This window comes from Sciurus carolinensis, chromosome 3, assembly GCF_902686445.1.
Source record: "Sciurus carolinensis chromosome 3, mSciCar1.2, whole genome shotgun sequence".
Taxonomy (NCBI): Eukaryota; Metazoa; Chordata; class Mammalia; order Rodentia; family Sciuridae; genus Sciurus; species Sciurus carolinensis.
The window spans coordinates 44,130,304-44,155,765 of record NC_062215.1 but is presented as its reverse complement, the minus strand read 5'-3'; the positions used below and the strand labels follow the sequence as shown (position 1 = coordinate 44,155,765).

At 41.0% G+C, this 25,462-nt stretch overlaps 1 pseudogene; it reads left to right on the top strand.

Moving 5' to 3' along the window:
- The first annotated feature begins 1,943 nt into the window (after nucleotides 1–1,943).
- LOC124979313 (lys-63-specific deubiquitinase BRCC36-like) lies at nucleotides 1,944–23,844 on the top strand (annotated as a pseudogene).
- The last annotated feature ends 1,618 nt before the right edge of the window (nucleotides 23,845–25,462 follow it).

Sequence of the window (25,462 nt, the reverse complement as noted above, 5' to 3'; positions counted from 1 at the left end):
ATCAAGCATCTCCACTCCAAGCAGGCAAGTAAGACATGGGATTTATTAGAAGTCAGAAACTTCCTTAGTTCTGGGTACGAGAATTATCCCCAAGGCAACAGATATAAAAAATTATGTAATATAACATTTCCTGGGCTGCTTATACAAAATCAAATCAGAGAAAACTGAGAGTACAATAATATACTCACAAGAAAAATTAAAAACCTCAAAATCTGCTTTGAATAACCACTTTCAAAGATGGTTAAGTAAATTTAAGTTAAATGTGCACCAACTATAGGATCCCCAATTTTACACCTAAATGTTTCTTTAGGGAAACAAGAGCATATAGCCTTATGAAGTCAGTCTTGTCCAAGAATGACCATAGCAGCTTGAAGTTTAAGGGGCAACAATGGACACAAGGCATAGTGAAAGAGCAGATGAACAAAGAAACTGTGTGGTTCAGGCGAGCAATGGCATATGATGTGTGAATATAGACAACAGTATCCCACTAGCAGCTGCCATAGCCTCAGGATGCCCTGCAGTGAGAGCAGCATGTTCTCCTGCATCCCTACTTCCCTGGTCCCAGCCTCAGTGACAAATTCTTCCTCAAGTCCGAGGTGGTTCAGCCCCTGCCTCAGAAGCATAAGCTGTTCAGTTGAGGCACCAAGGCATACCAGACGCCCAGACAGAAAAGACCAGCACTGTGAGCACCCCTGTGCAGCTGCACCCCCTTCCTCCTGAGTGTTGGGAAACAGGGACCTTAGAGAGGGTCCTCCTGGGCAGCAACAAGTGGTGGGAGATTGAGAACCTGGTGTCCTGTCATGGTCAAACCCAGGACTGGGATGGGAGTTGGGTTCAACCTGGGCCCCAGTGTCATTTCCATCCTTGTGGGGTAGAAGCTGTGACAGAGGGTCTGAATAAGGTCTGTGGAACAGACAGACATAAGGAGTGCAAATAGCCTGCATATCTGTCAGGCAAGCCCGGGGCTTGCTGCTGGCTGCCAGGCACTGTCTTCACATGTTCTGAAGAGCTGCTCAACGGGAGCATCAGCTCCATATTCTGACTGAGGAGCCAGGACCAGAAACCACCAGGGGGCACCAGCTCACCTTCAGGGTGAGTGGGCACAGAAGGGACTCCACAGACAGGGCCTAGAGAAGGACAGAGAGGGGCCTGGAGCCCAGATGACAGTAAATACCTCACTGCAGGGCTTGGGGGATAGAGTGGTCATAATCCTCTTTCCAAAGGAATCTGTCCCCAACTCCTCATCCATCCCACCCTCTGTGCCCAGCTTTGGTCAAGGCCAGGTGCAAGGTCATTTATTACTTTCAGTTAATAAAACTCCTGGACCCAGGTGCCATGTGGTAGCTATCTGACTGTCCTTTCATGGCTTCTCCAAGTCTCACACATCATTAGGTTTAGTAGGGCTGTCTTTTGCCATCAGGGGCCTCTTGCTATCCTGTGCATTTCTCTGCCACTTGCTGTCTCAAGGAGCACACACAGGGATCCAAAGACAGGAGCTGGGCCCCCTGCACAGGGCACCATTCCAAAAGAGAGGCAGTTATCACAGTATCCAGCCCTTCTCAGGACTGTGGGACCTGGACCTCAGTCCCTCCTGGAGCCATTTCAGCAGCCATAGGGATCAATGGCCTGGGTATCCTCATTCGGCCACCTTCCTACCCAGGATAAACCTGTTTTCTCATTGCTAGAATGTGACCTTCTGTCAGGACTCATGGGACAATGCTCCCAGTGAAGGGAGTTACCACCCCTTTTCAGCTAACAAATAGGCCTGAATGAAGCTGTCAACATTTTAGACTATTCCCTCTGTAATTGCACTTTAACTCTGAGAACCACTGTTGTGCTGGGGTTCTCTGGTCCCTCTTTTGGCACTAACCACCTAGGGCTTTGGAGTTTCGTAATCTTCTGGTTAGTCACAGTATGGCTAGTGACTCCCTCAAAGGGGAGAGATGGCCAAGGAGATGAATGATACCCCAACTCTATGTGTGGTACAGGCAGGCATGATAGACAATCTGGAGGCAGCCCTGGAGCCTGATGTCCTGGATGGCCACCCCTATGATCCCTCCTCCACCAGCATCAACTGGACTTTTACCTCCTCACAACAGGTCATCATGTTTAAAAGTTGAGCCCCACCCTCCTGGCACCGTGTGACCTGGACACCTACACTCTGGTTTCGGGGAATGACCTTGTACCTCTCTGATGCTCAGCCTGCTCTTCTGAACAGTGGGGGAAACTAGAGGGTCAGCCTAGAGGGTTACTGAGGAGTGATTTCCATGGAAAGTGCTTACCAGGACTTGATCCCATGGAAAAAATTGGCTGGAAGGTACTGTGCTTGATCTCATGGATTATTCTCCTCTCTACTTCAAGGATATCTTTGCCCCATGCCTCATTTATCCTCTGGACTTGGGCTAAGCCATGAAGGAGATTTAGGACTCACTCTATGGGCTTCTGGGAATACCCACAACTGGATTCCATGAGAGCTGACAGAGGGGCTCAGGCCCACTCAGACATCTTGGAAGCAGGTGGATAGCATTCATTCCACTCTACTGCACAAACTTGAAGCTACCCTAAGAGTTGACACTTTTCTAGGCACTGACCATGAGCCCATGAACACAGTGGACAGCAGCCCCTTCCCTCTTAGATTAGTCCAGGTCACACAGTCACACTGGGTATCAGGGTACATAGTTTCAACACCGTAGGAGCTGTGACATCCTCCTGGCCTCCTGTAGATATTTATGAAAATCAGTGGAACAGGCTGACTCAGATGAGGCGAAGAGAACTTGGCAGCATGGCACTATGTGAGTTAAAGGCCCTGGGAAGGCTGGGTAGGACAGACTCCCAAGTTCCCTCCCTTACCAGACATTCATGGAGCACCAGCCCTGAGACAGCAAGTGTTGTGCACACAGCAGACAACACCGCCTTCCTCATGGAGCTGACATGCCACTGGGGAGGGGACAGAGAGACAAAGTGTCAGGTTTCCTTGAACAAGGGTGAGGTGGTCACACCATCAATCAAGGACTTCTTCCCATTGGATTCCTGTCAGTCCATTCTTCCTTATCAGAGGTGCCTGTGGTGCATGACTGTCACATTAGGGTGGAATAAGGTGGGACTGGCCTCTAGGCAGGCAGGGGCCGGGCACCTGGCAGTGCACCCATGCAGGGTTGCCTGGGAGAGCAGTGAGGAAGAAAGGCCTGGCCTCTCATGTGCTGCCCACCCACATTCCCCTAGGGCGGTCTCCTCCCTCTGTGGCTCATCTCTGGAACATTACGCAGCACGTCAGGACATCAGAGAGCTCAACATGCCAGACACACATCTGAGACACAAGGCCACCTACTCCTGGAACTGTTGAAGCACCTGGAATCCACTGAGGCACAGCGTAAATGGGAGAGGTCTGCGGTGGGCAACTGTGAGCATGTGGGGAGGAGATGGGGCTGGGCACCCAGAGCAGAGCTTCCAGAAGCTGGGTGGGCCAGGAACAATGAGAAACAGCAGTCACTGGCTGGATGCAGTCTGGGAATACTTTCTCAGGCTGGGCTTTTGTGTGGAGATTTATCTGAAAAATGGTGAACAGTATTTTGTGCCAGGAAGGAACATGGACATCTTGCAGTTGCAGGGCCACCTCCAACACTTGTGGCAGCTCCAGGACCAAATCCATCACCACATTCAGCACCAGAGGGAGACTCACTGCCAGAAACCCCTTCACATCAGCTCCAGATCTGAGCTCCTAGAGGCTCCACAGACAGTGCCAGATCCTGAGCTCCAACTTGGACCTGCTATGCCAAGAGCAGCCCTACCATCCCTTACCATTTCATTTGTTTCCCTATTTATTTCACTCATTTTGCTTTATGATTAATTTGAAATAAAATTTAATATTTTACTCATTTTGAAATGTTGAGATCAGTGTACTTTCTTTCTTCTTTTTTTCTTTTTATCTACCAGGGATTGAACCCAGGGACACTTAACCACTGAGACACACACCCAGTCCCTTATATATATTTTTTTATTGTAAACAAATGGGACACATGTTGTTTCTCTGTTTGTACATGGCGTAAAGGCATACCATTTGTGTAATCATAAATTTACATAGGGTGATGTTGGTTGATTCATTCTGTTATTTTTCCCCTTCCCCCCACCCCTCCCATCCCTCTTTTCCCTCTATACAGTCCTTCCTTCCCCCATTCTTGCCCCCTCCCTAACCCTCACTCTAACCCTAAAACTAACCCCTCCCACGCCCCATTATGTATCATCATCCACGAGATCAGCGAGATCATTCTTCCTTTGGTTTTTTGAGATTGGCTTACCTCACTTAGCATGATATTCTCCAATTTCATCCATTTGCCTGCAAATGCCATAATTTTATCATTCTTTTGGCTGAGTAATATTCCATTGTATATATATGTCACACCTTCTTTATCCATTCATCAACTGAAGGACATCTAGGTTGGTTCCACAATCTGGCCATGGTGAATTGAGCAGCAATGAACATTGATGTGGCTGTATCTCTGTAGTATGCTGATTTTAAGTCCTCTGGGTATAGGCCAAGGAGTGGGATAGCTGGGTCAAATGGTAGTTCCATTCCAAGCTTTCTGAGGAATCTCCATACTGCTTTCCAGAGTGGCTGCACTAATTTGCAACCCCACCAGCAATGTATGAGTATACCTTTTTCCCCACATCCTCGCCAACACCTATTGTTGCTTGTGTTCTTGATAATCACCATTCTAATTGGGGTGAGATGGAATCTTAGGGTAGTTTTGATTTGCATTTCTCTTATTACTAGAGATGTTGAACATTTTTTCAGATATCTGTTGATTGCTTTTACATCTTCTTCTGTGAAGTGTCTGTTCATTTCCTTAGCCCATTTGTTGATTGGATTATTTGTATTCTTGGTGTAGAGTTTTTTGAGTTCTTTACAGATTCTGGAAATTAGCGCTCTATCTGAAGTATGGTTGGCAAAGATATTCTCCCACTCTGTAGGCTCTCTCTTCACATTACTGATAGTTTCCTTTGCTGAGAGAAAGCTTTTTGGTTTCAATCTATCCCGGTTGTTGATTCTTGCTTTTATTTCTTGTGCTATGGGAGTCCTGTTGAGGAAGTCTGGTCCTAAGCCAACAAGTTGAAGATTTGGACCTACTTTTTCTTCTATAGGATGCAGGGTCTCTGGTCTGATTCTGAGGTCCTGGATCCATTTTGAGTTGAGTTTTGTGCAGGGTGAGAGATAGGGGTTTAATTTCATTCTATTGCATATGGATTTCCAGTTTTCCCAGCACCATTTGTTGAAGAGACTATCTTTTCTCCATTGCATATCTTTGGCCCCTTTGTCTAGTATGAGAAAATTGTATTTATTTGGGTTTGTGTCCGTGTCCTCTATTCTGTACCATTGATCTACCTGTCTATTTTGGTACCAATACCATGCTGTTTTTGTTACTATTGCTTTGTAGTAGAGTTGAAGATCTGGGATTGCAATACCACTGCTTCGCTCTTTCTACTGAGGATTGCTTTAGCTATTCTGGGTTTCTTATTCTTCCAGATGAATTTCATAATTGATTGCTCTATTTCTGTAAGGTACATCATTGGGATTTTAATTGGAATTGCATCGAATACCAAAAGTATAGCACTTTTGGTAGTATGGTCATTTTGACAATATTAATTCTTCCTATCCAAGAACATGGATCTCTCTTTCCATCTTCTAAGGTTTTCTTTAATTTCTTTCTTTAGTGTTCTGTAGTTCTCACTGTAGAGGTCTTTCACCTCTTTTGTGAGATTGATTCCAAAGTATTTTATTTTTTTCAGTGCTATTGTGAATGGGGTAGTTTTCCTAACTTCTCGTTCTGAAGATTCATCACTTATGTATAAAAATGCATTGGATTTATGAGCATTGATCTTGTAACCTGCTACTTTACTGAATTCACTTATGAGTTCTAAAAGTTTTCTGGTGGAATTTCCTGGTTCCTCTAAGTATATAATCATATCATCAGCAAATAGGGATAGGTTGAGTTCTTCTTTTCCTATTCGTATCCCTTTAATTTCTTTGGTCTGTCTAATTGCTCTGGCTAGAGTTTCAAGGACGATATTGATAGAAGTGGTGAAAGAGGGCATCTCTGCCTTGTTCCAGTTTTTAGAGGGAATGCTTTCAGTTTTTCACCATTTAGAATGATATTGGCCATGGGCTTAGCGTAGATGGCCTTTACAATGTTAAGGAATGTTCCCACTATCCCTATTTTTTCTAGTGTTTTGCACATGAAGGGGTGCTATATTTTATCAAATGCTTTTTCTGCATCTATTGAAATAATCATGTGATTCTTAACTTTAAGTCTGTTGATATGGTGAATGACATTTATGGATTTCCGAATGTTGAACCAATCTTGCATCCCTGGGATAAAACCCACTTGATCGTGGTGCACTATCTTTTTAATATATTTTTGTATGTGATATGCTAAAATTTTGTTGAGAATTTTTGCGTCGATGTTCATTAAGGATATTGGTCTGAAATTTTCTTTCCTCAATGTGTCTCTGTCTGGTTTAGGTATCAGGGTGATATTGGTTTCGTAGAACGAGTTTGGGAGGGTTCCCTCCTCTTTTATTTCATGGAATACTTTGAGGAGTATTGGAATGAGCTCTTCTTTAAAGGTTTTGTAGAACTCGGCTGAGAACCCATCTGGTCCCGGACTTTTCTTTGTTGGTAGGCTTTTGATGACCTCTTCTATTTCATTGCTTGAAATTGGTTTATTTAAGTTGTGTATGTCCTCCTCGTTCAGTTTAGGTAATTCATATGTCTCTAGAAACTTGTTGATGTCTTCGAGGTTTTCTGTTTTGTTGGAGTATAGATTTTCAAAATAGTTTCTAATTATGTTTTGTATTTCACTCATGTCTGTTGTGATATATCCTTGTTCATTCCAAATTTTAGTAATTTGAGTTTTTTCCCTCTTTCTCTTTGTTAGTGTGGCTAAGGGTTTATCAATTTTGTTTATTTTTTCAAAGAACCAACTATTTATTTTGTTAATTTTTCCGATTGTTTCTTTTGTTTCAATTTCGTTGATTTCAGCTCTGATTTTAACTATTTCCTGTCTTCTACTACTTTTGGTGTTGGTCTGCTCTTCTTTTTCTAGGGCTTTGAGCTGTAGTATTAAGTCGTTTATTTGTTGATTTCTACTTCTTTTGTTGAATGCGCCCCATGAAATAAATCTTCCTCTAAGCATTGCTTTCATAGTGTCCCAGAGATTTTGATATGATGTGTCTTTGTTCTCGTTTACTTCTAAGAATTTTTTTATTTCCTTCCTGATGTCTTCTGTTATCCATTCATCATATAATAGTGTATTATTTAATCTCCAGGTATTGGAGAAGTTTCTGTTTTTTATTCTGTCATTTATTTCTAATTTCAATCCATTATGATCTGATAGAGTACAAGGTAGTATCTCTATCTTCTTGTATTTGCTAACAGTAGCTTTGTGGCATAAAATATGGTCTATTTTAGAGAAGGATCCATGTGCTGCTGAGAAGAAAGTGTATTCGTTCTTTGTTGGATGGTATATTCTATATATGTCCGTTAAGTCTAAATTGTTGATTGTGTTATTGAGATCTATGGTTTCTTTATTCAATTTTTGTTTGAAAAATCCAGTGGTGAGAGAGATGTGTTAAAATTATTATTATTGTGTTGTGGTCTATTTGATTTCTGGAATTGAGAAGGATTTGTTTGACGTACATGGATGAACCACTGTTCGGGGCATAGATATTTATGATTGTTATGTCTTGCTGATTTATGCTTCCCTTAAGCAGCATGTAATGTCCTCCTTTATCCCTTATGACTAGTTTTGGCTTGAAGTCCACATTATCTGAAATGAGGATGGATACTCCAGCTTTTTTGCTATGTCCGTGTGCATGGTATGTTTTTCCCATCCTTTCACCTTTAGTCGTTGGGTATCTCTTTCTATGAGATGAGTCTCTTGCAGGCAGCATATTGTTGGGTCTTTCTTTTTAATCCAATCTGCCAGTCTATGTCTTTTGATTGATGAGTTCAGGCCATTAATATTCAGGGTTACTATTGTATATGATTTGTATTCCCAGTCATTTGACTCATTTTTGTTTTTTGACATGATTTGGTTTCTCCTTTATTTGGCTATTCCTTTAGGCTAGTTCCTCCCATTACTGATATGCATTGTTGTTTTTCATCTCTTCCTCATGGAATATTTTGCTGAGAATGTTCTGTAATGCCAGCTTTCTTTTTGTAATTCCTTTAGCTTTTGTTTATCATGGAAGGATCTTATTTCTTTGTCAAATCTGAAAGTAAGTTTTGCTGGGTATAAGATTCTTGGTTGGCATCCATTTTCTTTCAGGGCTTGGTAACTGTTGTTCCAGGCCCTTCTAGTTTTTAGGGTCTGGGTTGAAAAACCTGCTGATATTCTTATTGGTTTCCCCCTGAATGTAATTTGATTCTTTTCTCTCACAGCCTTTAAGATTCTGTCTTTATTTTGTATGTTAGGTATTTTCATAATAATGTGACTTGGTGTGGGTCTGTTGTATTTTTGTATGTTTGGAGTCCTATAAGCCTCTTGTACTTGGTTTTCCATTTCATTCTTCAGATTTGGGAAATTTTCTGGTATTATTTAATTAAATAGATGGTTCATTCCTTTGGTTTGTTTCTCTAAGCCTTCCTCAAACCCAGTAATTCTTAAATTTGGCCTTTTCATGATATCCCATAATTCTTGTAGATTCTGTTCATGATTTCTTACCATCTTCTCTGTTTGGTCAACTTTGTTTTCAAGGTTAAATATTTTTTCTTCAATGTCTAAGGTTCTGTCTTCCAGGTGTTCTATCCTATTGGTTATGCTTTCTATGGAGTTTTTAACTTGGTTATTGTTTCCTTCATTTCAAGGATTTCTGTTTGGTTTTTTTTTTTTTCAGTATCTCTAACTCTTTATTGAAATGATCTCTTGCTTCTCATATTTGCTCTTTTAACTGTTGATTGGTGCGATCATTTAATGCCTGCATTTGTCTTTCATCTCTTCCTTCAATGCATGTATTTGCTCTTTCATCTCCTCATTTGCTTCCCTGATTGTTTTAATTATGTACATTCTGAACTCCCTTTCTGACATTTCTTCTACTGTGCTGTCATTGGGTTTTATTGATATAGTTTCTAGGTTTGTTTGGGACATTTTCTTCCCTTGTTTTCTCATATTGGTCAGATATCAGTGGGACCCTGAGATATTGCAGATTTCCTCTATTGGCTTATAGTGTCCCTGTAGATTTCCAGTGTATCCCCTCCCCGCCTTCAGTATCCTGAAGTCTTGGAGGAACTTGATAATGCAGTGCTTCCGAAGAAAGCTGCCCCTAGCCCACTACTGGTCCAGGGCTTGAAGCTGCCTCTGTGCGGAAAGGCTCTCACTCGGCTGTCTGCTCCGAGAAGCTGGCCGTGGAAGGAGCCTGCTGCCGGAGGTAGCAGGGCTGCTTAGAGAAGTCTCTTGCTGCCCTGCCCTGGTCCCAGAGGCTGCCTGTGGGCCAGAGGTCGCTGCTGGCTCCGGGACTTGGAGCTGGCTCTGTGCAGGAAGGTTCTCACGGGGCAGCCTGCTCCAAGAAGTTGGCCGTGGAAGGAGCCTGCCGCCAGAGGGAGCAGGGCTGCCTGGGGAAGACTCTAGCTGCCCTGCCCTGCTCTGAGAAGCTATCCCTGTCCAGGCCTGCCACCCAGGCCGAGCTTCACCCAGTGGGGGAGACTCAACCCATGGCTCTATGTTAGTCCGAGTCTCTCAATGCCTCCCCTTCTTGAAACCTGGGTTCTGGAGCGACAGGAGATCCAGTCACCCTCTAGTCTGCCATCTTGGATCGCGAGTCCCTTATATTTTTATTTTGAGGCTCTTACTATGTTGCTGCAGCTAAACACAAAATGGCAATCCCAGTCTCAGACTCCCGAATAACTGAGATTACAGGTAAGAGCCACCTCACCTGGGCTAGTTCAGTGCATTTTCACTGTTGTGCAATATTCACAACTGTCTGGTTCAGAACATTTTCCTCAATCAATTCCCTCCCAATTCTCCTCCTCCTAGTCCTCAAAAACCACTCATAATTATATCCACGTAATTTGCCTATTCTGCATTTATCACATCAGTGCAGTCAGATTTCTATTTGGCCACACAGTGTTGGAAGGGGCTGATTAAGTTTGAGTTTTGTTAGAAGAGGACATTCCAGATAGCTCTAAGTTCATAAGTAAAAGTCAAACTCCTTAGGCAACACCTTCATAATGCTGAGGTTGGAAATGCTTATCAATGACAGAAGTGTCAGAAACCACAAAGGAAATGACCGACTGCTAATGGCAACACAAAAGCAACAACAACATAGATACACCACAGATGAGTGTTCCTTAGACCTTCAGGCAGATAAAAGGTTAATACTGTGGGGCATACAAGATCCTTGGGAATCAAATTTGTTTAAGTGGGACAAAGGAAAACATTCTGCAATTCAAAGGAATCAATGTAGATGGGCTGTAATTGTTAAGAGACTGCTCAACCTCTGAATATCAACACAAATGTGCACATTACTGAGATGACATTTGTCCTCATTGATAAGGCAGGTTTTAAGGCTGATGCCGAAGAGCACTGGTGAGAATGTGGGAGGTGGAGGCTTTGATGGACTTGGTGGGATACATGGATGTGGATACTCCTCTCTCAGATAACCCCTGGGCAGCACCTATCAAAGTTCTAAAAGTGTGTGCCTTTACCTAGCAAGTCAGCACTGCTTGAAATAGCAAGAAACTGGAGTTGGCTTCAGGCTCATGATCTTCCAGACTCAGCCCACTGAGTAGCAGGGATTACACCAGTGAACCACCATGCCCAGATTTAACAATTAATCTTAAAATAAGATGGTCATTCTGGCATGACATCATCCTAAGTCATTCCACCAGCATAAAGTCAAGTGCACTCAGAGCAACCACGATGAACAACAGAAACACCCCTATCATTAGGGAAAGTTCAGTACTTAGAGAATCCCTTCCAGCAGTTGGAGGGAAAAGGCAGATTATTCACCCTTATCTAACAGACTTTTTGGTCATGGTTCTTTCTCTTCTATAGTAGTGGAGGGAAGGAGATGGAGATAGTATCAAGAGGTTTTAACTCTACTTCCCAGTGCACTTGATCAGCATTCCCAGTATATTAGGAGGTTCCAACAAGGCCAGCATTATACCACATCAGAGTACGGCAGACTTGGCCTGAAAGAAAGAGTCAAAAAACATTGGCACAATCAATATATGAAAAAATGTTCAAGATCATTATCGATCAGGGAAATGAAAATCAAAACTCCTCGGAGATTTCATTTCACACCCGTCACTATGGCAGCCATCAAGAATACAAATCATAATAAATGTTGGAGAGGATATGGAGATCAAAGAACATGTTTATGCTATTTCTGAGATTATAACAGTACCACCACTATGGAGACCAATACAGAGGCTCCTCAAAAGACTAGGCATGGAACCAGCTATACCACCCCTCAGTATTTATCCTGAAGAAGCAACATCATCTAACTACAGTGACACATGCATACCCAGGTTTATTGCAGCACAATTCACAATAGCCAAACTCTGGAACCAGTCTAGGCATCCATCAACAGGAAAATGGATAAAGTAAATGTGGTATATATACACCATGGAGTTTTATTCAACCATAAAGAAAGATAAAATCATTTCATTTGCAGGAAAATGTATGGAATTTGGGAACAATTATATGAAGCAAAATAAGTCAAACTCAAAAGATCAAGATCGTATGTCTTCTCCAAATGCAGAAGCTAAAGAGAAAAAAGGAAAAGAAAGGCAGAGAGGATGTCATGAAGATCAATGGGACCAAGGGGTGAAAGGTGGAGAGGGAAGGGGGAACTGCTGGGGAGTGACACTGGTCAAATTATATTGTTATAGTGTGTGTCTGTATGTCTCTAACAACAAATCCCATCAAAATGTACAACTATAATGCACCAATAAAAATGTGGAAAAAAATAAACAAAAATGCAGAACTGCTTTACATCTTCATCAAAAAAATGAACAAAAAGACACTGTCACATGACTAGACTCTACTTGGCCATTACTGATTAATCCAATTTATTATTACATCAGAAATACAAAATGTCTCCCAGGGAAAATCCCCTCAGATTTGAAGTCTTCCACTGGATCGTGTTGTTTTTTATTTTTTTTTCAATTTTGTTCTTGTTAGATATACATGATAGTAGAATGAATTTGGCATATTATACATACATGGAGTATAACTTACTCTAATTAGGATCTTACCTTTGTGATTGTACATGATGCAGAGATACCCTGGTTGTGTATTCAAATACGAGGATTGGAAAGTTATGTCTGATTAACACTACTGTCCTTCCTATTGCCCTTCCCCTCCCTCCATTTCATTCCCCTTAATCTATTCCTATGAATTATTCTCAGCCATGTGTAGCTCACCTTTTCAGGCAACTACTGTGACTCAAGATATAATAGCACATCTTGCTTTGAGACTCTTTCAAAGTGTTAACATTACATACTACATTTCTCTCACTGTATAACTCTTCCATTCATCCCTTTACTCTCAGCTATTAACTAATTTTACTTCACATTTACATCCAAAATTTTCTACCATTGTGAGGAACATAAAGGGAAATGACTTTGCTGGTCTCAATTGCTGGCATCAGAATTCTAGTTAAAAAATTGCCTCCCCAGTGGACAGCACTGCGTGGCCCACTCATGTTGAATGAGACCTTATGCAAATGAAGGTGTATAAGCCAGTCTTTCATGCCTCTAAATCCCAACATTTCAATGGCTTCTTACCATTCTCCACCCAAACATAACTTAAAATTGTTCTCATGACCAAGGCATGGGAGGTTGCCATGAGTATACAAAGAAGGGTCAGAACTCAGGATAGGGGAAATAATATGAAATATATACATATTTATCAGATATACAGCAGAAGCTTCCCATGGAATCAATGAAAGCAATTGATTCAGACCCTGATACCTTATTGACACCCTCATTCAACTGTTTTGGCTTGCTTTCCATAAAACCATAAAAAAGAAATTAGTTCAGTATCCAGATTCCCATGCAGAACAGATTGTTTATGTTTAGTTTCTTTAACAAGGTTGTGCATAAGCACGTTTCTGCATATTAGAGAGATTCTCTAAATTTAATGCCAGGAAAGGCATTTTGGGTATAAGCAGTTTATATTGTTGTTTTCCCCCTCAGATCATGACCCATGTACAAGTGATTTTCTCAGTTATGCTGAGGCAGAGGACAGAATCTCCCTGAATGTAAAGAATGCAGATGAGCTTGTATTATATTTCAACTACTATTTCAGATATTCACATACATTTTATCTGTTGTACAAAGTGATCATTAGGGAAAACTTCTGTACCAGAAAGAATGTTAAATGGTAGAACAAACTGTAGTACTTCTATACCACAGATTAGAAAAGAGCAATAAAAAGGAATGAACGGATATCCAAGATGGCGGACTAGAGGGAGGCTGCGTTCCTTGTCACTCTGTAACTCCAGTTTCAAGCAGAGGATATCTGTTTCTTGGTGAGGCAGTTTTTGCTGCTTATCGATCCCCTGCTGTTTACCCCATTTATCTACTGTGATCACCTGCAGTCTGCCAGCACATCGACGCCTTTTTTGAGTGCAGATTGCTCACTGTCAGGCACCTATCATCTGCCATTTGCCTGCCTCTTGCCTGTCCATCGCTGCCTTTCACCTACCCATCACCCACCACCTAAGGTTCACCTCCCAATCGTCCGACAGCTGCCAGCAGACTGACCACAGACTGCCAGTGGAGCACCAGCTACCTGCTGTTGCCTGGAAGTTCTCTGCCACGGTACCTGCAGGTTTGGTTACATGTGGCTGCTGCCATTTTGAGACAACAGCCAGGCCCCATAGGACCCCTGGCCAGACTGACTAAGCCCCATCTCCAGGATCCCTCAGTCCGACCGATCACTCCCTGCCTCCGAGGCCCTCACATCGACTGACTGTTCCCTGCCGCCAGGACCCCAGACCAACTGACCGTGTCCTATCACCGGGACACCAGACTGACTATTTGCACCCGGCCTCCAGGATCCCGCAACCACACCAAACACACCCGACCTCCATGACCCCTGCCGCACCAATTGCACCCTGCCTCCAGGACCTCCAGCCGACCACGTCCACACCCCAAGCTGCAGCTCCCCATTTGCCGACACATTTGGAAGCCAGAGTGGCCATCTTGGATAATCCTGGAAGCTGGAGCTCCCAACTTTAGGTGGGGCAAATCCCATCCTGAAACGCCTGCTGGAGACTTGAAGCTCATTGTCAAGTACCTCTCATGCATCAGGCTACTGAAGACTGGGAGGTTTCATTACTACATGACTGTTATACTGTAGATTTTCTTTCTTCTCCTTATTGAACAATTTTAAGTTTTTATTTCTTTACTTTTTTTGGCTCTCTTTTCCTTTTGTTTACCTGTTCCCTCAGAGTCTCTTTCTCCCCTTTTGCATGCTAACATCCAACTTCTTTTGATGACACTCTCACCCTTTCTATTATCTAGAACTTCTGTATATTATTTTCTTATCCCATTAACAGCTACATCCTATATCCCTCTGCATCCTCTTTGTCCTCCATTAGAAACTGTAGACCTTATTGCAAATCTGTTTGTTATACTGAAGATAATAGTTGAACTCATTCTGTTTATTATGACAATTTTGTTATTGTCCTCATGGGGGCTATTTGGTCTAGGATTGCATAGTATCTGAATTGGGCACTGCTAATATTTATCTCCCCTTAAAGAAAAGGTTTTGGAAACCTATAGGGCCACTATAAGCCTATAGGGGAAAATCTGCAATACCCCAGATCTGCACTGCTAGAGGGGAAGATACATGAACAACATGAAAAAACAAGGGAAGAAAAGGATCCAAACAAGTCTAGATTCTATATTAATAGAATCCAATGACAGTATGGTAGAAGAAATGTCAGAAAAGGACTTCAGATTATACATGATTAAGATGATTTGCGAAGCAAAGGATGAGTTAAGAGAGCAAATGCAGGCAATGAATGATAATACCAATAAGCAGTTGAAAGAACAACGGCATTAAGCAAAAGATCATTTCAACAAAGAGATAGAGATTCTCAAAAAAAAAAAAAAACAGAAATCCTTGGAAAAAAAGGAAACAATAAACCAAATAAAAAACTCAATGGAAAGCATCACCAAAAGACTAGACCACTTGGAAGACAGAAACTCAGATAATGAAGACAAAATATTTAACCTTGAAAATAAAGTTGCCCAAACAGAGAAGATGGTATGAAATCATGAACAGGAATCTCCAAGAATTATGGGACACCAAGAAAAGACCAAATTTAAGAATTATTGGGATTGAGGAAGGCACAGAGTTACAAACCAAAGGAATGAACAACCTATTCAATGAAATAATATCAGAAAACTTCCCAAACCTAAAGAATGAAATGGAAAATCAATACAAGAGGCTTACAGAACACCAAATGCACAGAATCACAACAGATCCACACCAAGGCACATTATAATGAAAATGCCTAACATTCAAAATAAAGATATAATTTTGAAGGCCGCGAGAGAAAAGCATCAGATTTCATGTAGGGGAAAACCAATATGGATAGCAGCAGACTTCTCAACCTAGACTCTAAAAGCAGGAAGGTCCTGGAACAACATATTTCAAGCTCTGAAAGAACATGGTTGCCAACCAAGAATCCTATACCCAGCAAAATTAACCTTCAGATTTGAAGATGAAATAAAATCCTTCCATGACAAACAAAAGTTAAAAGAATTTACAAATAGAAAGCCTGTGCTACAGAATGTTCTCAACAAAATATTCCATAAGGAGGAAATGAAAAACAACAATGTAGGACAGCAAATGGAGGAACTAACTTAGAGGAAAAACTACCAAAAGTGCTATACAGATTCAATGCAATTCCAATTAAAATCCCAATGATGTACCTAAATACAGCAAGCAATTATGAAATTCATCTGGAAGAATAAGAAACCCAGAATAGCTAATACAATCCTTAACAGGAAGAATGAAACAGGGGGTATCACAATACCAGAACTTCACCTATACTACAAAGCAATGGTAACAAAAACAGCATGGTATTGGCACCAAAATAGACAGGTAGATCAATGGTACAGAATAGAGGACATGGACACAAACCCAAATAAATACAATTTTCTCATACTAGACAAAGGGGCCAAAAATATGCAATGGAGAAAACATAGCCTCTTCAACAAATAGTGCTGAGAAAACTGGAAATCCATATGCAAAAGATTGAAACTAAACCCCTATCTCTCACCCTGCACAAAAATCAACTCACAATGGATCAAGAACCTTGAAATCAGACCAGAGACCCTGTATCTTATAGGAGAAAAAGTAGGTCCAAATCTTCAATATGTCGGCTTAGGATCAGACTTCCTTAACAGGACTCCCATATCTCAAGAAACAAAAGCAAGAATCAGTAACTGGGGCAGATTCAAACTAAAAAGCTTTCTCTCAGCAAAGGAAACTATCAACAATGTGAAGAGAGAGCCTACAGAGTGGGAGAAAATCTTTGCACCTCATACTTCAGATAGAGCACTAATTTCCAGAATATATAAAGAACATAAAAAACTCTACACCGATAATACAAATAACCCAATCAACAAATGGGCTAAGGAAATGAATAGACACTTCACAGAAGATGTACAATCAATCAACAGATATATGAAAAAATGTTCACCATCTTTAGTAATAAGAGAAATGCAAATCAAAACTACCCTAAGATTCCATCTCACCCCAATTAGAATGACGATTATCAAGAATACTAACAACAATAGGTGTTGGAGAGGATGTGGGGAAAAATGTACACTCATACATTGCTGGTGGGGCTGCAAATTAGTGTAGCAGCTCTGGAAAGCAGTGTGCAGATTCCTTAGAAAACTTGGAATGAACCCACCACTTCACCCAGCTATCCCACTCCTCAGCTTATACCCAAAGGACTTAAAATCAGCATACTACAGAGATACAGCCACATCAATGTTCATAGCTCCTCAATTCACAATAGCCAATTGTGGAACCAACCTAGATGTCTTTCAATAGATGAATGGATAAAGAAACTGTGGTATATTTATACAATGGAATATTACTCAGCTATAAAGAATAATAAAATTATGGCATTTGCCGGCAAATGGATGAAATTGGAGAATATCATGCTAAGTGAGATAAGCCAATCTCAAAAAACCAAAGGAAGAATGATCTCGCTGATAAGTGGATGATGACATATAATGGGGCGTGGGAGGGGTTAGTTTTAGGGTTAGAGTTAGGGTTAGGGAGCGGGGACAAGAATGGAGGAAGGAAGGACTGTATAGAGGGAAAAGAGGGGTGGGAGAGGTGGGGGGAAGGCAAAAATAACAGAATGAATCAAACACCATTACCCTATGTAAATGTATGATTATGCAAATCGTATGCTGTCACTCCATGTACAAACAGAAACAACATGTATCCCATTTGTTTATAATAAAAATAATTTTTTTTAAAAAAAGGAATGAATATTTGCCACATGCATCCTCTGAGATGACTGTAAGAAAATTATGCTCAGTGAAAAGATGTATCCACCTCATCTGATCATCTGTATGATCAGAATTGACTGGCCTTTCCTGGCGAAATCTGGGAAAGGGCATAAATTCTTGGAATTTCCCAAAAAACACAATGTCACTATTTGTATAATTCTTTACGCTAACAGGTGGAATTTGATGTAAGACAGGGGAGATTAATCACCATAAACATCAGTAATTTGAGTAGAGAATTAGGACTTTGACCAGACTCCAGGAAAAGGCAGGGTCCTGACTAACAAGGTCAGGACTCAGTCATCTCCCATGGGGTTTCTGTTGGGAAAAGAATTCCCATGATCCTGGTCACCCCTACCTGCCTTTGCCATGTGACATTGCTTCTCTCCCTCCCAACAGGTACATACACACAGATGCATACAGACACTGACACCGCATTTGCGGAGCAGAGTGTAGGTCAGACAAAAAGGGGACCCAAGGAGGTAACACAGAAAAGGAAAGAGGCCAAGGGTAGTGGTGCAAATCTGGAATACCAGCAGCTCAGGAGACTGAGGCAACAGGATCCCAAGTTCAAAGCCAACCTCAGCAATGTTGTGAGACCCTTTCTCAAAATAAAACAGAAAAAGGATTGGTGAGGAGGCTTGGTGGTTGAACACACTTGGGTTCACTCCCTGAGGTAGGGGGTGAGGAAGAAAGAAAGAAAAGTAAAGAAGAAAGAGGATGGAGACGGTGCTTCCATGGAACAGGAGCAGCCATCTCCACGTACCTGACTGGGACCCAGGGAATGGAAAGGGGGAAGAGGCCAGAAGTTCAGGGTCGGGGTGTCCCTGAGGAGCCCAGGGACCTGCTTACTCTCACTCATCCCTAACAGAACAAGGTGGGTGGCTCTGGGAGATGAGGCTGTCCCCACTAACTGCAATTCAAAGCTATCTATGCTAAACCCAAGGTCAACATTACACTAAATGGAGAAAAACAGAAAGCATTCTCTTTGAAAACTGGAACAAGACAGGGATGCCCTCTTTCACCACTCCTATTCTACATAATCCTTGAGAACTAGCCAGAGCAATTAGACAAAGGAAAAAAATTAAAGGGATACCAATAGGAAAAGAGGCCCTCAAACTTTCCCTATTTGCCAAGAGTAAGGAGTGGGGACAGAGATACTGAACCCGGCTTCTCCCTGATGCACATCACTTCGGACCAAGGTGGACCCCTCCTAGGCACCCACGATTCTATATTTAGAAGAGTGAAAAACTACACATGAAAGTTTCTAGAACTCATAAATTCACTAAAGTAGCAGGACATAAAATTATCACCCATAAATCAACTGTGTTTCTACAAACTGAAGATGAATCAGCTGAAAGAAAAAAATCAAGAAAACTATTCCAATCCCAGTACCGCAAAAAAAAAAAAAAAAAAAAAAGAAAGAAAACTATTCCATTCTCAATAGACACACACAAAAAAAAAAACCATCTTGGGAATTGATCTGACAAAAGAGGTATAAGAGCTCTACAATGAAAAGTACATAATATGAAAGAAAGAAATTAAAGAAGACCTTAGAAGATGGAAAGATCTCCATGTTCTTGAAAAGGCAGAATATTGTCAAAACAGCCACACTACCAAAAGTGCTATACAGATTTAATGCAATTCCTACTAAAATTCAAAGGACATTCTTCTTAGGAATAGAAAAAGCAGTCATGGAAATCATTTGGAAAAATAAGAGGCCCAGTATAGTCAAAGCAATCCTTAGTGAGAAAAGTGAAGCATGAGACATCACAATAAGAGACCTCAAATTATACTGCAGAGCTACAGTAACAAAAACAGCAAGCAGTTGGCACCCAAACAGACATGAACACCAATGGAACAGCATAGAAGACACAGAGACACACCCACATAAATATAGTACACTAAGGTGCCATCAACACATGTTGCAGAAAAGAGTCTCTTTAACAAATGGTGCTGAGAAAACTGGAAATCCATATGCACTTAAGATGAAATTGACCCCCTATCCCTGCAGAAAGCTCAAATCAAAGTGGATCAAGGACTGAGGCATCAGACCAGAGACCTACGAGGTGAAAATGTAGGCCCAACTCTCCATCATGTAGGCTTAGGAACCGATTTCCTCAATAAGACTCCTGAAGCACAAGACAAAAAATCAACAATCAGTGAATGGGATGATATCAAACAGAAAAGCTTCTCCACAGCAAAGGAAATGATCAAGAACATGAAGACAGAACCTACAGGATGGGAGAAAATCTTTCCCACCTGCACTTTAGACAAAGCACTGATCTCCAGGATATATACAGGACTCAAAAAACTTAATGCCAAAAATACCCCAAATAACCAAATCAATAAATGGGCAAAGGAAGTGAACAGGCACTTCACAGAAGAAATGCCAATGGTGAACAAATATATGAAAAAAATGTTCAACATCTCTAGCAATGACAAAAATGCAAGTTAAAGATATAATGAGATTCCACCTCACTCCACCTCAGAATGGCAATCACTAAGAGTACAAGTAACAATAAATGTTGGCAAGGATGTGGGGGGAAAAGTTCACTTGCATTGCTGGTGGGACTGCAAATTTGTGCAATCATTTTGGAAAGCAGGGTGGAGATTCCTCAGAAAACCTTGAAATGGAACCACCATTTGACCCAGTTATCCCATTCCTCGGTGTATACACAAAGGACTTAATATCAGCATACTACAGTGATGCAGTCACATCAATGCTTATAGCAGTGCAATTCACAATAGCCAAGCTATGGAACCAACCTAGCTGCCCTTCAACAGATGCATGGATAAAGAAATTGTAATATATAAACACAATGGATATCACTCAATCATAAAGAATGAAATTAAGGAATCTCCTGATAAATGGATGGAACTAGAGACTGTCATGCTATGTGAAATAAGCCAAACCCAAAATAAAGGTCGAATGTTCTCTCTGGTATGTCAGGCAAAGCCACAATAAGAGAGGGTGGGGAAGGGAAGAACAGAAGCTCACTGGATTAGACAAAGGGGAATGAAGGGAAGGAAGGGGGAATGAGAATAGGAAAGAGAATGAATCAGACAAAGTTTTCCTATTCTTATATGTGAATACACACCCAGTGTAACTCCACATGTACAACCACAAGAATAGGATCCTAGAGTAACTTATATCCCATGTGCAGATAATATGTCTATATGTCACTCTACTGTCATGTACATATAAAAAGAACACATTTTTTAAAAGACTAAGGGCAGCCCACTGGGCAGAACACAGGGAGGAGGCAGTGCCAGGACGGTGCCAAAAGTATACCTGCTGAAAAGAGTGTGGCAAAGGGCACATCACCATGAGTTAGGCACCAGACACCTGGCAGCAGGAATGCCCGGCCCACCTGAGGTGCTGCCTGGACCCCAACAACTGTAGACCCCTCCACCCACTACCCCATGCTCCTGTGGGTGGGGGCACAGCCAAGCATGCCAGAAGGCACCAGGACATGCTTTGGTTGCCACTGCTGATCTGCCTGGGTTTGAGCACCCTACCCTGGATCACAATAAACAAATGCATCCTCATGACTCAAGAAATGCACGCCAAAAATGGAAACTTTTATTTCTTTGCAACAATCACCTAGATGTCAATTAACACGGAAGCAGAAAAGGGACACAAATGTTTTAGCTCAAGCTTTAGCTCATACATAACTTCAACATCAGCATCTCAGGAATACTCCTCTATGTTTCCCAAAGTTTTTCTCACTGCTTGTATAACATAAAAAAAATAAAATAAAAACATGCACAACACAGTGGGAATGTTCATGGTTCTGAAAAGGGGATCTGGCAGGTGATGTCTTCCCATGGTGGTCTGTGGATGCCACTGTGGACAGTGCCAATGCTATGGTTTGGATAAATGCCCCACAAAGGCCCAAGTGTTTTAACTCTTTCATCTAAGGTTCTATAGGCACTTGGTGCACCACTAATGGAAGTCCTAACTGGAAAAAGGTGAGTCACTAGGAGGGTGCAAATGAAGGGGTGATTAGGACTTCCAGGAGCCTCTTTCTCTTTTGCTGCCTGGCTATCATAATGTGAGCACCTTCCTCTGTACTTGTTCCTGCCATGATGAACTGCAAAATCCTCAGGGCCAAATGAACATGGACTGAAACCTCTGAAATCATCAACCAAAACAACTTGTTTTCTTTGGAACTTGCCTTATCTCAGGTATTTCTAACAATCATGGAAAACTGACTAACAAAGCCAATAATACCAATGGCTCAGCAGATGCCAGGATGGGAAAAATACAACAAATGGGGTCTTTTCACAGTCACTTTTCTGAATCTTCTATTCCCACTCCAGGGTGTTGGGGGACAATCCTTCCAAGGCAATTCCTCAGCTTGAATCCCTTCCTTATCCTAGCTGATATCAACATTAGCAATGTGCTACATGCATGTGAACATATGTTCCCTGTTGATAGAAGAACTTGCTGCCAGTTTTTGACACAATGCTCCATAATCACACTTGAATTTACTGATGTTTTAGGGTTTTTTTTTCCATGTAAGAGTTTCCTGGGAATATTTGCATTTTTCATTTTCCTAGATGCTGCCACGTGGCTTTCCACCAAGGATGGTCCTATGAGCACACCGTGGGAGCAGACAGCATGATGGGTGTACGGTGCTGTCTGGTGTGTCTTTAATGATCCTTCCCTGCCTGGAGGAACTGCATGCTCTTGGATCTGTACTTGGGTCTCCTAACTCACGCCTCATCTCCTATATGTCTGCTACTCCCTTCTTCCTTTGTAAGGAAAGTGCAACTCGTGATGAGCTTGAGTTTTTGCTGCTGAAGATCAACCCATGATGAGACTGCTCACCTTTCTGCTATAAATGTGAATGTAAACACATCTTGGTTTCCCAACTCATTAATTTGTTTTGCTCTTTATCATTTACTTCCTCCCGGTTTCCTTCAGCACTGAAACGATGCAGGTCCCATTATTATTGTCTTGCTATTGTAATATAGAAGTCTAATTTTTCCACAAGTTAGAATCACCATGATACCAAAAGAAGACACAGACACATCAAGGAAAGAAAACTTCAGACCAATATCCCTGATGAACATAGATGTAAAAATTCTTAAAATTCTAACAAATCGCATACAAAAATATATTAAAAAGTGAGTGCACCATCAAGTGGGGTTCATTCCAGGGATGCAAGGGTGGTTCAACATCCAGAAATCAATAAATTTAATTCATTACATCAATAGACTTAAAGTTAAGAAAGAGGTGAACAGGTTCAGATCAAGACGGCAGTGCAGGTGGTACAGGAGGTGCAGGCGGTTCATCTCAAGTCTGATGCTTTCCTAGTTTGTCTCAACCACACTTTGAGCACAGAAAAGGAAGAGGTGATGGGGCTGTGCATAGGGGAGTTGAATGATGACACAAGGAGTGACTCCAAATTTGCATATACTGGAACTGAAATGCGCACAGTTGCTGAAAAGGTGGACACTGTCAGAATTGTTCACATTCATTCTGTCATCATCTTGCGACGTTCTGATAAGAGGAAGGACCACATAAAAATTTCTCCAGAGCAGCTGTCAGCAGCCTCAACAGAGGTGAAGAGGTTGGCTAAATTAACAGGCTGCCCCATGAGAGTTGGGAGCTGGTATCATTCCCATCCTCATATAACTGTTTGGTCTTCACACGTTGATGTTCGCACACAACCATGTACCAGATGATGGATCAAGGTTTTGTAGGACTTATTTTTTCCTGTTTCATAGAGGATAAAAACACAAAGATGGGTAGGGTACTCTACACTTGCTTCCAATCCATACAGGCCCAAAAGAACTCAGAGTATGAGAGAATTGAAATTCCAATCCATATTGTACCTCATGTCACCATTGGGAAAGTATGCCTTGAATCAGCAGTGGAGCTGCCCAAGATCCTATGCCAGGAGAAGCAGGATGCGTACAGGAGGATTCACAGCCTTACACATCTGGACTCAGTAACCAAGATCCATAATGGTTCAGTGTTTACCAAGAATCTGTGCAGTCAGATGTCAGCAGTCAGCGGGCCTCTTCTACAGTGGTTGGAGGACAGATTGGAGAAAAACCAACAGCATTTGCAGGAGTAACATCAAGAAAAAGAAGAACTTATGCAAGAACTTTATACCCTAGAATAAAGCAGGAGACAAAATGGGAACAGATGAAAATATCCAGTGTAAAATTAATTAAGCTATATCAATTTTGATGAAGAAAAAGTTGGAGGACTCACATGACCGGACTTTGACTTACTATAAAGCTACAGTAATCAAGATGTTAAAGTATTGGCAGAGGGATAGACACATAGAACAGTGGAACAGAAGAGAACACAGAAATAGACCCACATAAATATGCCAAACTAATTTGACAAACTAATAAAGACAATTCAATGATGAAATCAAGCTGAAGCAATTGGATACACATTTTTTAAAAAAGAGCCTCAACCTAAACCTCACAAAAAGTTTCTATAAAAGTTACCTCAAAATGTATCATGGCTTTAAATATAAGATGTAAAGCCACAAAACTTGTAGAAAAAACTCATAGTAGAAAAATCTTCAGGAGACAAGTTCTTGAACTTCACTTCAAAAACACAATCCATAAGAGAAAAAAGTTGATATATTAAGCCTCATGAAAATTAAAAAGTTTGATTCTGTAAGAAATTTTTTAAGAAAAATAAAATACCAGCTATTGATTGAGAGAAATTATTTGTGAACCATATAGTATCTATTCAATATGGACTTTTGTGCTCAAAACTCAGCAGTAAAAAATAGTCCAATTAGAAAATGAGCAAAAGATATGAATAGACACTTCATTGAAGAGGATATATGGATGGCAAGAAATCATGTGAAAAGATGTTAAACTTCATGAGTCATCAGTGGATGCAAATTAAAACCACGATGATGTATGATGTACACACTTTTTAGAATGGTTAAAGAGAAAAATGATGTTGAGGATTCAAACTATCCTCATATATTCATGATAGGAATGTGAAATAGTACATTCACTCTGGAAAAGAGTTTGGAAATTTCTTATGAAGTTAAACATACTTAACCATACAAACCAGCAATTGCCTTCCTGGACATTTATCCCAGAGAAATGAAAACCTATGTTGGCACAAAAATTCATACAACAATTTTCATAGCAACTGTATTAATAATAGCCCCAAACTGGAAACAACTCCGATGACCTGCAATGGGTAAATGGTTAAACAAATTATCCATATCGTGGACTACTACTCTGTAATGAAATGAACAAGAACTTAAATGGACCTCAGGGGTACTGTGTGTGGTGAATGACAAAAAAAGAATCTCAAAAGTTCACACACTGTACAATAGTATTCATAAAACATTATTTAAATTACAAAATTATAGAATGAACGGATTAATGGTTGCCAGGGACTAGATGGGGTATGGCATATGTATAACTATACATGGATGGCACAAGGAGTTCCTGTGTGCTCATGGAATAGTTTTGTATCTTGATCGTGGTATTGAGTATATAAATCTATACCTATGCTAAAATTATATAGACCTATACACACATGCATGCATGTAAAATCTGGTGAAACTTAAGAAATTCTGTAGTCTACTTAGCAGTATTATACCATTGTCACTATCTTGGTTTCAAAGTTGTACTACAATTATGTAAGATGCTACCATTGGAGGAAACTAAGTAAAGGGTACATGGGACTCTCTGCACTATTTTTGCAACTTCCTGTGAGTCTATTATTATGGCAAAATTAAAAACATGAATTTTAAATAAAGAACTAGGAATTATGATGCCATTTATGAAATAAAGGGTGATAAAAAGAAAAAAGTAAAGAATCATATGATTATTTCAATGGATGCAGAAAAAGCATTTGTTAAAATGTAGTACCCTTTCATGCTCAAAACACTAGAAATAACGGACTAGTAGGAA